Consider the following 16,952-nt stretch of genomic DNA (forward strand, 5'->3'; position numbering starts at 1 on the left):
TTTTGATTTTCGTCACTTTTAACTACCGTTTACGAAACGACGCGGATTAACTTCGGAGCGACTTGTCGCACGTCCGTTCACCACGGCGGTTGAGAGCGGAGTCCAGTAGATAGGGACAGTTTAGTGTGAATCTGGTCACCGCGAAGGTGACGCAGACATGTTTCCTCGCCCATTCGGGCATACACAACTAAATTTCCATCCACTTCCAGCGGCCCCACATTCAAGGGAAAGGGCCGAGGAAAAATCCGCACGTGCCATTGAGACGTTTACAATGGACGAGTTCTTTAGCCGCCAGCGAATTTCAGTTTCCATCTATCTGCTGGCGCCCACGGGGAACCACGGGGAGGCGAACTCGTGACACGACGCCTCGCGTCCACTAAACGAAGACCTAGGAAATCGGGATGGGTGTTGGAATCAGGATTTTTCCTACCGGAAGCCCTTTAGCCAAAGGGTTTCCCGGCAGAAGGATGCGAATACCTGGAAGACCTTTTCCGATGACACGAAGTGTTGTGCCGCTTCAGGCCATTTCCAGGTTCCGCTAGGGGTGATGTCCCGTAGAGCTTCTCTCTGCGGGTTGAAGTGTTTGCAGCGGAGAAGGAAGTGGTCTACCGTGTCCGACCCGTGACCACACCCACACGCCTCGCTGTCGGCAACCCCGTACGCGAAGAGGCGCGAACGGAAATTCCCATGTCCAGTGAGGACTTGTGTGGTGAAGTGGTTCGGTACCATCCACCCGGCCGCCATCCTTCTCTCGATACTGCTGAAGAAGGTGAAAGTTGTGCGGCCTTTGTGGGAGGAGTCCCACATGGATTGCCACATCCTTTTCACCTCAGCCACGATCCTAATTTTCGCATCGTTGGTTCCCGCTGGGACCACGATGTTACCGATCCTGGCATCCATATTTTTCCTGACCTGGTAAAGGGCTTTGGCCTGTTGTAGCTCAAGTCCGATAGGGGGGGTACCGGCCACCACACACATGCTATCCCACGATGACCGGCGGTATGCACCGGTCACCGCGATGAGAGCACGCCGTTGAGCGGCTCCGAGTATTCCCAGCTCCCCTGCCGTGCACCCTCCGGCCCATCCGGCGGCGGCGTAAGTCGCTACCGGGATGAAGACCCCGCGGTACACAGCCGAGAGTGCTCTGAAACCGAGCCCCCATCCTCGTCTCGCCAACCTGCCAAGTTTCGCGAAAAGCGACCCGGTTTTGTCGCTGATATATTGACAATGGGATCGGACACCCATGTCCCTATCTAAGTGGACGCCTAGGTATCTAACTGTATTCTTGAATTTAATTGACCTCGCTCCGATCCGAATGACCGGCGGTCTTTTCTGGAAATCTACTTTCGATGCGCGGACTGCTTTTCTTTTTCTATCGGGACGCGAACCTCCCCGTCGGCCTATTTTTTCCCTGTCTGCGTACCCATTCCGGAGTACAATTGCTTCCGATTTCGAATCGGATATCTCTAATTTAGCTGTCCTGCACCAACCTAGGATCTGGTCGACAACGCGTTGACCCTCGATCTCTAGGTCTCTGCGGCTGTTTCCCCCCACGAGGACGATGAGGTCGTCCGCGTATGCTAAGAACCTATTCTCAACTGAGGTTTCGAGTAACCTCAGGAGACCGTCGAACATAAGGTTCCAGCACGCGGGGCCGAGGACGGAACCTTGCGGGCATCCTCTTGTCACGTGCTTGGAGATCCTTTCTGTTCCTATCGTGAGACTGACCTTGCGGTCCTCGAAGTAATTGGAGATTACCTCGAAGACGTTGCGCGGGCAGTCTCGATCCCTAAGACTACCTAACACTAGGGGCCACCAGACGTTGTCGAAGGCTCCGGAAATGTCGAAAAGTAGTGCGATCACATGCCGATGCTCGGTGTCATCGACCATGCGGCGCAACTCGACAATTGCATCTTCAGTCGACTTTCCGCGCGTAAACCCGAACTGTCTGCTGGAGATGCGTCCCGTCGCCATCGCCGTCTGCTCTAATCTGCTCTTAAGGAGCTTCTCGAAAGTTTTCCCGATCACGGAGAGGAGACATATTGGTCGGTAGGATTTTGGGTCCTTCTCGTCCTTTCCTTCGCCTTTCAGGAGGATTCTCAGAGAGCCCACCTTCCAGGCGGAGGGGAAGACGCCCCATCGAAGGCACCCATTGAATAGTCGCGAGAGTTCCCCGAGGATCGTTTTCGCGGAGGCCTTCAGGACCTGTACCTCGATGAGGTCCGGTCCTGGCACCTTTTTATTTTCGAAGGAACGAATTGCTCCGGCCACCTCCACCAAGGAAAAGGGCGAGGCGTCGGCGGTATTCGGGGCGATTCGCGCCTCTTCCCGGAGAACCCTTTGTGTCGGCGAATCGAGTTCAGGTCGGTCGTCAGGGACGTGGGCTTCCAGAAGCTCGCTGGCGGTTTCTAAAGCACCGGTTGTACTTTTATTGTTGCGCCGGAGTGTGCTTATCACTTTCTCTACACGGAGTTTATTTGCCTGGAGCTTGTATACGATGCCCCAGGGCTCCGTGTTCCCGTTCGACGTCACGAAGTTTTGCCAGCTTTCCCGTTTCGTCCTCTTCACCTTCCTACTGTAGTTCCGCAACGAAGTACGGTATTCCTGCAGTTTTTGGAGGCGGGAGGGTCCGTCTATCGTCTTCTGGAAGGCACGCCTCTGCCTGTACACGGCCTTTTTGAGCTTTGTTAGCTCTTTGGTCCACCACGGGTTGGACTTTCTAAATTTTCTCTTCTTAGGCATTGACGCGGTGCAGGCGTCAGTGATGACGGCTGTGAGCGTCTCTGCCATCCTATTTACATCTTCCACCGACTCCAAACTCAGGACTTCGAGCCTCGACCGTGAGTGGTCGGACAGGGCCTTCGAGAACCGCTCCCAATCCGCTCGACGAGTGTCGAACCGAGAGTTCGTTGCTCCCTGATTTCCCGTCGCGGCCCTAGGTACCCGCAGCCGGATGTCGATGGCGTTATGATCGCTAGTCGTCCATTCGCTTCTTATCCTCCATTCCTTAATATAGGGCGTCATGGAGGGGGATGCCAAGGTAACGTCGATGTATGACGATCCTTTTGGCGTCCAGAAGGTGGGTGGTTGACTAGCGTCGTTAACTACAGTTAATCTAAACGCGGAAACTAATCTTTCTAACTGCGCTCCCTTCTCGTCTGTGCTATTTGGGCTCCAGAGCGAGGATTGCGCGTTCGCGTCGACAGAAATTATAACTCTCTTCCCCCTCAATGCCAGGAGAACCGTTTCCAAGTGCTTGAGGTGCTTCTCTATCTCGTCTTGGTATTGAAAATAGTGAGATACCGCGTAGAAGGAGAAGCCGGGGGTCAGCACTTCCGCGCATGCGCAGTGCGGGTTACTGAGTTGAGAGATGAACGTGACCTCAAAGTGAGGGTTGGGGATGGCGACAGCGGCCCACGGGGAGTGGGTTTTCACCGCCGCCACCCTCACTTCGGTCCCTAATCCGCTTACCCTATAACCTGCGCCTTGCTTACTGGCGTGTGGCTCCTGCAAGAGCAGGACGTCCAGTCGCTTTTGCGCTATTAACTCCCTAACTTCGCCCGTTACTACAGCCGAATGTCGCATGTTCAGCTGTAGTATCCTGATTCCCGTGGCTACATTCGCGGTCGCGGGGTCGCGGTTTCGCGTTGGGGTTGGGGGGACGCGGGGGTTGTTTTTCCTATTTTTCCCTAAATTCGTAGCGTCGCACCTTACGAGGTGGACGCGGACGGCGCGAAGACCGATTCCGTCCAATTGTTTAGAAGAGTCTAGTCCTTTTATATTGCCTAGGTCGTTGCCAATGTCCCTCCTGTCCATAGCGGTTAATTCCGCCACAGGGACCCCAGGGACGGGAGTCCCTGTGTCCGAGGCTCTAGCTTTATATTGTCTTTTAGGCATTATTGTAATTAAAGTTAACTGCCCGCCTTCGTCCTTTCCCGTTCGTTCCGTTGTCGTGTCCGTTTGAATAGCCATAGTCATAGTTATAGTCCTAGTAATAGGACATGGGTGATGCCATAGTCGTGGAAGCGCGTACGCTCACGCTGATCTTCTGACCGCCGGAAGCACGAAACCTCTGATCTGGGCAAAATCGGCAAGCCGAGGAAGAACGGACAGGACACATGCTGGACTGGCGAGAAAGCGTGTTCTTCCGCTCGCGCTAGGCATTTCGATTTCTGACACCTCTTGATTTAAAAAATCAGTTTTTTGATAGTTTTCTCTCTCCACTGGGCTATTCATTTTAGCCACAGTTTTCAATTGGTACGATTTGCTTCCAAATCTTACAGATGCATTTTAAAAAATTTTTCCATCGCTCGGACAGAAGAGTCGATTGCTCAGTGAGTACGAGTATACATACAAAGTGCATACGGGTAACCAACCCCGTAGGGCTTGCCACATATGGGCCATTCGGTCAAAGACACCGACCCGTGGCCACGCTGTGTGGAGAAAAGTCCGTAACGTAAACGGCACGAAACAGTCAGGACTGAAGCCCCGAAGGAGCTCTGAGACAGCTTCTCGACCGAGATCGTAGAATTGGCCCAAAACCCGCTCTGCTCCGTCCGCCTCGCACGGACCGTGTATCTCTTATAGATACCGAACGGCCGGCAAGGACGCCGGCGCCGCCGGCCGAATAGCACGCGCGCTTACGAGTGTAAACCGCCGCGGCAACAGACCGCCCGGCCGTGCTGTTGTAACATAGCGCGTGAACGAACGAAAAAAAAATTTATAGTAAACATTAAAATAAATTACACCACCGTACACTAGACAAAAAATTACACATTTTTTCCCAATATGAAAATTTTCACAAACTTTTCAAAGTCCCATCGCATCGAGTAAACTTTTTTAATAACGCTTCCGCACGATTCTAAATGCTTAATCCATATGTGAAATCGTTCACTGATCACGAATATCGTATTTAAAAAAATTACAAAAATTTATTTTTCCAAATAATCAAAAAAAACCGAAAAATCACAAGAGTAAAGTACCATTATTTTAAACAATATGTCGTTCTAAATGCTTAATCCCTATGTAAAAAAGTTATCTAAGCAAGAATATGTAATTGAAAAAAATTAGAAAAATTTATTTTAGCCGTAAATCGAAAATAATGGGGACACCGGAGCTGTTCGAAGCGCCGAGACGCGCCGCGTACGGCCGAATATTTTCTAAGTCCCAACGTACCGATCAAGAGTAAAGTACCATTTTCCTACATTAGATTTCGTTCTAAATGCTTAATCCCTATGTAAAAACGTTAGTTAAGCAAGAATATCGTATTTTTAAAAAAATCTAATGATAGGATTTTCCAGAAAATTGAAAAAACCGAAAAATGTCAAGAGTAAAGTGCCATTTTCTGACATTAGATTTCGTTCTAAATGCTTAATCCCTATGTAGAAACGTTAGTTATGCAAGATTATCGTATTTTTAAAAAAATCTAATGATAGGATTTTTCAGAAAATTGAAAAAACCGTAAAATGTCAAGAGTAAAGTGCCCTTATTTTAAACATTATATCGTTCTAAATGCTTAATCCCTATGTAAAAAAGTTATCTAAGCAAGAATATGTTATTGAATAAAATGAGAAAAATTTATTTTAGCCGTAAATCGAAAATAATGGGTCGAGCGAATCGGTCGATTGCGCCGAGACGCGCTATGATGCAACAGACGAGCGATTGGAACGCCCGAATATTTTCAAAGTCCCAACGTACCGGTCAAGAGTAAAGTACCATTTTCCTACATTAGATTTCGTTCTAAATGCTTAATCCCTATGTAGAAACGTTAGTTAAGCAAGAATATCGTATTTTTAAAAAAATCTAATGGTAGGATTTTTCAGAAAATTGAAAAAACCGTAAAATGTCAAGAGTAAAGTGCCCTTATTTTAAACATTATATCGTTCTAAATGCTTAATCCCTATGTAAAAAAGTTATCTAAGCAAGAATATGTTATTGAATAAAATGAGAAAAATTTATTTTAGCCGTAAATCGAAAATAATGGGTCGAGCGAATCGGTCGATTGCGCCGAGACGCGCTATGATGCAACAGACGAGCGATTGGAACGCCCGAATATTTTCAAAGTCCCAACGTACCGATCAAGAGTAAAGTACCATTTTCCTACATTAGATTTCGTTCTAAATGCTTAATCCCTATGTAAAAACGTTAGTTAAGCAAGAATATCGTATTTTTAAAAAAATCTAATGATAGGATTTTCCAGAAAATTGAAAAAACCGAAAAATGTCAAGAGTAAAGTGCCATTTTCTGACATTAGATTTCGTTCTAAATGCTTAATCCCTATGTAGAAACGTTAGTTATGCAAGATTATCGTATTTTTAAAAAAATCTAATGATAGGATTTTTCAGAAAATTGAAAAAACCGTAAAATGTCAAGAGTAAAGTGCCCTTATTTTAAACATTATATCGTTCTAAATGCTTAATCCCTATGTAAAAAAGTTATCTAAGCAAGAATATGTTATTGAATAAAATGAGAAAAATTTATTTTAGCCGTAAATCGAAAATAATGGGTCGAGCGAATCGGTCGATTGCGCCGAGACGCGCTATGATGCAACAGACGAGCGATTGGAACGCCCGAATATTTTCAAAGTCCCAACGTACCGGTCAAGAGTAAAGTACCATTTTCCTACATTAGATTTCGTTCTAAATGCTTAATCCCTATGTAAAAACGTTAGTTAAGCAAGAATATCGTATTTTTAAAAAAATCTAATGATAGGATTTTCCAGAAAATTGAAAAAACCGAAAAATGTCAAGAGTAAAGTGCCATTTTCTGACATTAGATTTCGTTCTAAATGCTTAATCCCTATGTAGAAACGTTAGTTAAGCAAGATTATCGTATTTTTAAAAAAATCTAATGATAGGATTTTTCAGAAAATTGAAAAAACCGTAAAATGTCAAGAGTAAAGTGCCCTTATTTTAAACATTATATCGTTCTAAATGCTTAATCCCTATGTAAAAAAGTTATCTAAGCAAGAATATGTTATTGAATAAAATGAGAAAAATTTATTTTAGCCGTAAATCGAAAATAATGGGTCGAGCGAATCGGTCGATTGCGCCGAGACGCGCTATGATGCAACAGACGAGCGATTGGAACGCCCGAATATTTTCAAAGTCCCAACGTACCGGTCAAGAGTAAAGTACCATTTTCCTACATTAGATTTCGTTCTAAATGCTTAATCCCTATGTAAAAACGTTAGTTAAGCAAGAATATCGTATTTTTAAAAAAATCTAATGATAGGATTTTCCAGAAAATTGAAAAAACCGAAAAATGTCAAGAGTAAAGTGCCATTTTCTGACATTAGATTTCGTTCTAAATGCTTAATCCCTATGTAGAAACGTTAGTTAAGCAAGAATATCGTATTTTTAAAAAAATCTAATGGTAGGATTTTTCAGAAAATTGAAAAAACCGTAAAATGTCAAGAGTAAAGTGCCCTTATTTTAAACATTATATCGTTCTAAATGCTTAATCCCTATGTAAAAAAGTTATCTAAGCAAGAATATGTTATTGAATAAAATGAGAAAAATTTATTTTAGCCGTAAATCGAAAATAATGGGTCGAGCGAATCGGTCGATTGCGCCGAGACGCGCTATGATGCAACAGACGAGCGATTGGAACGCCCGAATATTTTCAAAGTCCCAACGTACCGGTCAAGAGTAAAGTACCATTTTCCTACATTAGATTTCGTTCTAAATGCTTAATCCCTATGTAAAAACGTTAGTTAAGCAAGAATATCGTATTTTTAAAAAAATCTAATGATAGGATTTTCCAGAAAATTGAAAAAACCGAAAAATGTCAAGAGTAAAGTGCCATTTTCTGACATTAGATTTCGTTCTAAATGCTTAATCCCTATGTAGAAACGTTAGTTAAGCAAGAATATCGTATTTTTAAAAAAATCTAATGATAGGATTTTTCAGAAAATTGAAAAAACCGTAAAATGTCAAGAGTAAAGTGCCATTATTTTAAACAATGTATCGTTCTAAATGCTTAATCCCTATGTAAAAAAGTTATCTAAGCAAGAATATGTTATTGAATAAAATGAGAAAAATTTATTTTAGCCGTAAATCGAAAATAATGGGTCGAGCGAATCGGTCGATTGCGCCGAGACGCGCTATGATGCAACAGACGAGCGATTGGAACGCCCGAATATTTTCAAAGTCCCAACGTACCGATCAAGAGTAAAGTACCATTTTCCTACATTAGATTTCGTTCTAAATGCTTAATCCCTATGTAAAAACGTTAGTTAAGCAAGAATATCGTATTTTTAAAAAAATCTAATGATAGGATTTTCCAGAAAATTGAAAAAACCGAAAAATGTCAAGAGTAAAGTGCCATTTTCTGACATTAGATTTCGTTCTAAATGCTTAATCCCTATGTAGAAACGTTAGTTATGCAAGATTATCGTATTTTTAAAAAAATCTAATGATAGGATTTTTCAGAAAATTGAAAAAACCGTAAAATGTCAAGAGTAAAGTGCCCTTATTTTAAACATTATATCGTTCTAAATGCTTAATCCCTATGTAAAAAAGTTATCTAAGCAAGAATATGTTATTGAATAAAATGAGAAAAATTTATTTTAGCCGTAAATCGAAAATAATGGGTCGAGCGAATCGGTCGATTGCGCCGAGACGCGCTATGATGCAACAGACGAGCGATTGGAACGCCCGAATATTTTCAAAGTCCCAACGTACCGGTCAAGAGTAAAGTACCATTTTCCTACATTAGATTTCGTTCTAAATGCTTAATCCCTATGTAAAAACGTTAGTTAAGCAAGAATATCGTATTTTTAAAAAAATCTAATGATAGGATTTTCCAGAAAATTGAAAAAACCGAAAAATGTCAAGAGTAAAGTGCCATTTTCTGACATTAGATTTCGTTCTAAATGCTTAATCCCTATGTAGAAACGTTAGTTAAGCAAGAATATCGTATTTTTAAAAAAATCTAATGATAGGATTTTTCAGAAAATTGAAAAAACCGTAAAATGTCAAGAGTAAAGTGCCCTTATTTTAAACATTATATCGTTCTAAATGCTTAATCCCTATGTAAAAAAGTTATCTAAGCAAGAATATGTTATTGAATAAAATGAGAAAAATTTATTTTAGCCGTAAATCGAAAATAATGGGTCGAGCGAATCGGTCGATTGCGCCGAGACGCGCTATGATGCAACAGACGAGCGATTGGAACGCCCGAATATTTTCAAAGTCCCAACGTACCGGTCAAGAGTAAAGTACCATTTTCCTACATTAGATTTCGTTCTAAATGCTTAATCCCTATGTAAAAACGTTAGTAAAGCAAGAATATCGTATTTTTAAAAAAATCTAATGATAGGATTTTCCAGAAAATTGAAAAAACCGAAAAATGTCAAGAGTAAAGTGCCATTTTCTGACATTAGATTTCGTTCTAAATGCTTAATCCCTATGTAGAAACGTTAGTTAAGCAAGAATATCGTATTTTTAAAAAAATCTAATGGTAGGATTTTTCAGAAAATTGAAAAAACCGTAAAATGTCAAGAGTAAAGTGCCCTTATTTTAAACATTATATCGTTCTAAATGCTTAATCCCTATGTAAAAAAGTTATCTAAGCAAGAATATGTTATTGAATAAAATGAGAAAAATTTATTTTAGCCGTAAATCGAAAATAATGGGTCGAGCGAATCGGTCGATTGCGCCGAGACGCGCTATGATGCAACAGACGAGCGATTGGAACGCCCGAATATTTTCAAAGTCCCAACGTACCGGTCAAGAGTAAAGTACCATTTTCCTACATTAGATTTCGTTCTAAATGCTTAATCCCTATGTAGAAACGTTAGTTAAGCAAGAATATCGTATTTTTAAAAAAATCTAATGGTAGGATTTTTCAGAAAATTGAAAAAACCGTAAAATGTCAAGAGTAAAGTGCCCTTATTTTAAACATTATATCGTTCTAAATGCTTAATCCCTATGTAAAAAAGTTATCTAAGCAAGAATATGTTATTGAATAAAATGAGAAAAATTTATTTTAGCCGTAAATCGAAAATAATGGGTCGAGCGAATCGGTCGATTGCGCCGAGACGCGCTATGATGCAACAGACGAGCGATTGGAACGCCCGAATATTTTCAAAGTCCCAACGTACCGATCAAGAGTAAAGTACCATTTTCCTACATTAGATTTCGTTCTAAATGCTTAATCCCTATGTAAAAACGTTAGTTAAGCAAGAATATCGTATTTTTAAAAAAATCTAATGATAGGATTTCCCAGAAAATTGAAAAAACCGAAAAATGTCAAGAGTAAAGTGCCATTTTCTGACATTAGATTTCGTTCTAAATGCTTAATCCCTATGTAGAAACGTTAGTTAAGCAAGAATATCGTATTTTTAAAAAAATCTAATGATAGGATTTTTCAGAAAATTGAAAAAACCGTAAAATGTCAAGAGTAAAGTGCCCTTATTTTAAACAATGTATCGTTCTAAATGCTTAATCCCTATGTAAAAAAGTTATTTTAGCAGGAATATGTTATTGAATAAAATGAGAAAAATTTATTTTAGCCGTAAATCGAAAATAATGGATCGAGCGAATCGGTCGATTGCGCCGAGACGCGCCATGATGCAACAGACGAGCGATTGGAACGCCCGAATATTTTCAAAGTCCCAACGTACCGATCAAGAGTAAAGTACCATTTTCCTACATTAGATTTCGTTCTAAATGCTTAATCCCTATGTAAAAACGTTAGTTAAGCAAGAATATCGTATTTTTAAAAAAATCTAATGATAGGATTTCCCAGAAAATTGAAAAAACCGTAAAATGTCAAGAGTAAAGTGCCATTTTCTGACATTAGATTTCGTTCTAAATGCTTAATCCCTATGTAGAAACGTTAGTTAAGCAAGAATATCGTATTTTTAAAAAAATCTAATGATAGGATTTTTCAGAAAATTGAAAAAACCGTAAAATGTCAAGAGTAAAGTGCCCTTATTTTAAACAATGTATCGTTCTAAATGCTTAATCCCTATGTAAAAAAGTTATTTTAGCAGGAATATGTTATTGAAAAAAATTAGAAAAATTTATTTTAGCCGTAAATCGAAAATAATGGGGACACCGGAGCTGTTCGAAGCGCCGAGCGCGCCGCGTACGCCCGAATATTTTCAAAGTCCCAACGTACCGATCAAGAGTAAAGTACCATTTTCCTACATTAGATTTCGTTCTAAATGCTTAATCCCTATGTAAAAACGTTAGTTAAGCAAGAATATCGTATTTTTAAAAAAATCTAATGATAGGATTTCCCAGAAAATTGAAAAAACCGAAAAATGTCAAGAGTAAAGTGCCATTTTCTGACATCAGATTTCGTTCTAAATGCTTAATCCCTATGTAGAAACGTTAGTTAAGCAAGAATATCGTATTTTTAAAAAAATCTAATGATAGGATTTTTCAGAAAATTGAAAAAACCGTAAAATGTCAAGAGTAAAGTGCCCTTATTTTAAACAATGTATCGTTCTAAATGCTTAATCCCTATGTAAAAAAGTTATTTTAGCAGGAATATGTTATTGAAAAAAATTAGAAAAATTTATTTTAGCCGTAAATCGAAAATAATGGGGACACCGGAGCTGTTCGAAGCGCCGAGCGCGCCGCGTACGCCCGAATATTTTCAAAGTCCCAACGTACCGATCAAGAGTAAAGTACCATTTTCCTACATTAGATTTCGTTCTAAATACTTAATCCCTATGTAAAAACGTTAGTTAAGCAAGAATATCGTATTTTTAAAAAAATCTAATGATAGGATTTTCCAGAAAATTGAAAAAACCGAAAAATGTCAAGAGTAAAGTGCCATTTTCTGACATTAGATTTCGTTCTAAATGCTTAATCCCTATGTAGAAACGTTAGTTAAGCAAGAATATCGTATTTTTAAAAAAATCTAATGATAGGATTTTTCAGAAAATTGAAAAAACCGTAAAATGTCAAGAGTAAAGTGCCCTTATTTTAAACAATGTATCGTTCTAAATGCTTAATCCCTATGTAAAAAAGTTATTTTAGCAGGAATATGTTATTGAATAAAATGAGAAAAATTTATTTTAGCCGTAAATCGAAAATAATGGATCGAGCGAATCGGTCGATTGCGCCGAGACGCGCCATGATGCAACAGACGAGCGATTGGAACGCCCGAATATTTTCAAAGTCCCAACGTACCGATCAAGAGTAAAGTACCATTTTCCTACATTAGATTTCGTTCTAAATGCTTAATCCCTATGTAAAAACGTTAGTTAAGCAAGAATATCGTATTTTTAAAAAAATCTAATGATAGGATTTCCCAGAAAATTGAAAAAACCGAAAAATGTCAAGAGTAAAGTGCCATTTTCTGACATTAGATTTCGTTCTAAATGCTTAATCCCTATGTAGAAACGTTAGTTAAGCAAGAATATCGTATTTTTAAAAAAATCTAATGATAGGATTTTTCAGAAAATTGAAAAAACCGTAAAATGTCAAGAGTAAAGTGCCCTTATTTTAAACAATGTATCGTTCTAAATGCTTAATCCCTATGTAAAAAAGTTATTTTAGCAGGAATATGTTATTGAATAAAATGAGAAAAATTTATTTTAGCCGTAAATCGAAAATAATGGATCGAGCGAATCGGTCGATTGCGCCGAGACGCGCCATGATGCAACAGACGAGCGATTGGAACGCCCGAATATTTTCAAAGTCCCAACGTACCGATCAAGAGTAAAGTACCATTTTCCTACATTAGATTTCGTTCTAAATGCTTAATCCCTATGTAAAAACGTTAGTTAAGCAAGAATATCGTATTTTTAAAAAAATCTAATGATAGGATTTCCCAGAAAATTGAAAAAACCGAAAAATGTCAAGAGTAAAGTGCCATTTTCTGACATTAGATTTCGTTCTAAATGCTTAATCCCTATGTAGAAACGTTAGTTAAGCAAGAATATCGTATTCTTAAAAAAATCTAATGATAGGATTTTTCAGAAAATTGAAAAAACCGTAAAATGTCAAGAGTAAAGTGCCCTTATTTTAAACAATGTATCGTTCTAAATGCTTAATCCCTATGTAAAAAAGTTATTTAAGCAAGAATATGTTATTGAATAAAATTAGAAAAATTTATTTTAGCCGTAAATCGAAAAAGAGACTGTTCGTTTCTCTGTCTCTCTCGCGCGATCGAACTATCGATGTTTCCCGACAAACTATTGGGAGTTTAATTAAACTTTATACATGAAATTACTCGTTTTGATCCCCGCTACACAGCCGTATACTTTTTATAATTTTGTGGAATCGGGAACCTTGAAATATTTAACATAACGCGAATCGACTATCTCTGTCTCTTTCTAGATCGGAATAATCGATGTTTCCCGGCAAACTATTGCGAGATTAATTAAACTTTATACATGAAATTACTCGTTTTGATCCCCGCTACACAGCCGTATACTTTTTATAATTTTGTGGAATCGGGAACCATGAAATATTTAACATAACGCGGATCGTCTGTCTCTGTCTCTTTCTAGATCGGAAGAATCGATGTTTCCCGGCAAACTATTGGGAGTTTAATTAAACTTTATACATGAAATTACTCGTTTTGATCCCCGCTACACAGCCGTATACTTTTTATAATTTTGTGGAATCGGGAACCTTGAAATATTTAACATAACGCGGATCGTCTGTCTCTGTCTCTTTCTAGATCGGAATAATCGATGTTTCCCGGCAAACTATTGGGAGATTAATTAAACTTTATACATGAAATTACTCGTTTTGATCCCCGCTACACAGCCGTATACTTTTTATAATTTTGTGGAATCGGGAACCTTGAAATATTTAACATAACGCGAATCGACTATCTCTGTCTCTTTCTAGATCGGAATAATCGATGTTTCCCGGCAAACTATTGCGAGATTAATTAAACTTTATACATGAAATTACTCGTTTTGATCCCCGCTACACAGCCGTATACTTTTTATAATTTTGTGGAATCGGGAACCTTGAAATATTTAACATAACGCGGATCGTCTGTCTCTGTCTCTTTCTAGATCGGAAGAATCGATGTTTCCCGGCAAACTATTGGGAGTTTAATTAAACTTTATACATGAAATTACTCGTTTTGATCCCCGCTACACAGCCGTATACTTTTTATAATTTTGTGGAATCGGGAACCATGAAATATTTAACATAACGCGGATCGTCTGTCTCTGTCTCTTTCTAGATCGGAAGAATCGATGTTTCCCGGCAAACTATTGGGAGTTTAATTAAACTTTATACATGAAATTACTCGTTTTGATCCCCGCTACACAGCCGTATACTTTTTATAATTTTGTGGAATCGGGAACCTTGAAATATTTAACATAACGCGGATCGTCTGTCTCTGTCTCTTTCTAGATCGGAAGAATCGATGTTTCCCGGCAAGCTATTGGGAGTTTAATTAAACTTTATACATGAAATTACTCGTTTTGATCCCCGCTACACAGCCGTATACTTTTTATAATTTTGTGGAATCGGGAACCTTGAAATATTTAACATAACGCGGATCGTCTGTCTCTGTCTCTTTCTAGATCGGAAGAATCGATGTTTCCCGGCAAACTATTGGGAGTTTAATTAAACTTTATACATGAAATTACTCGTTTTGATCCCCGCTACACAGCCGTATACTTTTTATAATTTTGTGGAATCGGGAACCTTGAAATATTTAACATAACGCGGATCGTCTGTCTCTGTCTCTTTCTAGATCGGAAGAATCGATGTTTCCCGGCAAACTATTGGGAGTTTAATTAAACTTTATACATGAAATTACTCGTTTTGATCCCCGCTACACAGCCGTATACTTTTTATAATTTTGTGGAATCGGGAACCTTGAAATATTTAACATAACGCGGATCGTCTGTCTCTGTCTCTTTCTAGATCGGAAGAATCGATGTTTCCCGGCAAACTATTGGGAGTTTAATTAAACTTTATACATGAAATTACTCGTTTTGATCCCCGCTACACAGCCGTATACTTTTTATAATTTTGTGGAATCGGGAACCATGAAATATTTAACATAACGCGGATCGTCTGTCTCTGTCTCTTTCTAAATCGGAAGAATCGATGTTTCCCGGCAAACTATTGGGAGTTTAATTAAACTTTATACATGAAATTACTCGTTTTGATCCCCGCTACACAGCCGTATACTTTTTATAATTTTGTGGAATCGGGAACCTTGAAATATTTAACATAACGCGGATCGTCTGTCTCTGTCTCTTTCTAGATCGGAAGAATCGATGTTTCCCGGCAAACTATTGGGAGATTAATTAAACTTTATACATGAAATTACTCGTTTTGATCCCCGCTACACAGCCGTATACTTTTTATAATTTTGTGGAATCGGGAACCTTGAAATATTTAACATAACGCGGATCGTCTGTCTCTGTCTCTTTCTAGATCGGAAGAATCGATGTTTCCCGGCAAACTATTGGGAGTTTAATTAAACTTTATACATGAAATTACTCGTTTTGATCCCCGCTACACAGCCGTATACTTTTTATAATTTTGTGGAATCGGGAACCTTGAAATATTTAACATAACGCGGATCGTCTGTCTCTGTCTCTTTCTAGATCGGAATAATCGATGTTTCCCGGCAAACTATTGGGAGATTAATTAAACTTTATACATGAAATTACTCGTTTTGATCCCCGCTACACAGCCGTATACTTTTTATAATTTTGTGGAATCGGGAACCTTGAAATATTTAACATAACGCGGATCGTCTGTCTCTGTCTCTTTCTAGATCGGAAGAATCGATGTTTCCCGGCAAACTATTGGGAGTTTAATTAAACTTTATACATGAAATTACTCGTTTTGATCCCCGCTACACAGCCGTATACTTTTTATAATTTTGTGGAATCGGGAACCTTGAAATATTTAACATAACGCGGATCGTCTGTCTCTGTCTCTTTCTAGATCGGAATAATCGATGTTTCCCGGCAAACTATTGGGAGATTAATTAAACTTTATACATGAAATTACTCGTTTTGATCCCCGCTACACAGCCGTATACTTTTTATAATTTTGTGGAATCGGGAACCTTGAAATATTTAACATAACGCGAATCGACTATCTCTGTCTCTTTCTAGATCGGAATAATCGATGTTTCCCGGCAAACTATTGCGAGATTAATTAAACTTTATACATGAAATTACTCGTTTTGATCCCCGCTACACAGCCGTATACTTTTTATAATTTTGTGGAATCGGGAACCTTGAAATATTTAACATAACGCGGATCGTCTGTCTCTGTCTCTTTCTAGATCGGAAGAATCGATGTTTCCCGGCAAACTATTGGGAGTTTAATTAAACTTTATACATGAAATTACTCGTTTTGATCCCCGCTACACAGCCGTATACTTTTTATAATTTTGTGGAATCGGGAACCATGAAATATTTAACATAACGCGGATCGTCTGTCTCTGTCTCTTTCTAGATCGGAAGAATCGATGTTTCCCGGCAAACTATTGGGAGTTTAATTAAACTTTATACATGAAATTACTCGTTTTGATCCCCGCTACACAGCCGTATACTTTTTATAATTTTGTGGAATCGGGAACCTTGAAATATTTAACATAACGCGGATCGTCTGTCTCTGTCTCTTTCTAGATCGGAAGAATCGATGTTTCCCGGCAAGCTATTGGGAGTTTAATTAAACTTTATACATGAAATTACTCGTTTTGATCCCCGCTACACAGCCGTATACTTTTTATAATTTTGTGGAATCGGGAACCTTGAAATATTTAACATAACGCGGATCGTCTGTCTCTGTCTCTTTCTAGATCGGAATAATCGATGTTTCCCGGCAAACTAATGGGAGTTTAATTAAACTTTATGCATCAAATCATTCAGTTTGACTCCTGCAACACAACCAAACACTCTCTGTAATTTTCTGAACTGAAAAACCACTGAAATTGCGCTCGAAATGCGGTGCGACGGGTCGGCGCGTCTGCACTGTGCGACAGCTAGTCAA

Source organism: Megalopta genalis, unplaced genomic scaffold (assembly GCF_051020955.1).
Source record: "Megalopta genalis isolate 19385.01 unplaced genomic scaffold, iyMegGena1_principal scaffold0260, whole genome shotgun sequence".
Classification (NCBI taxonomy): domain Eukaryota; kingdom Metazoa; phylum Arthropoda; class Insecta; order Hymenoptera; family Halictidae; genus Megalopta; species Megalopta genalis.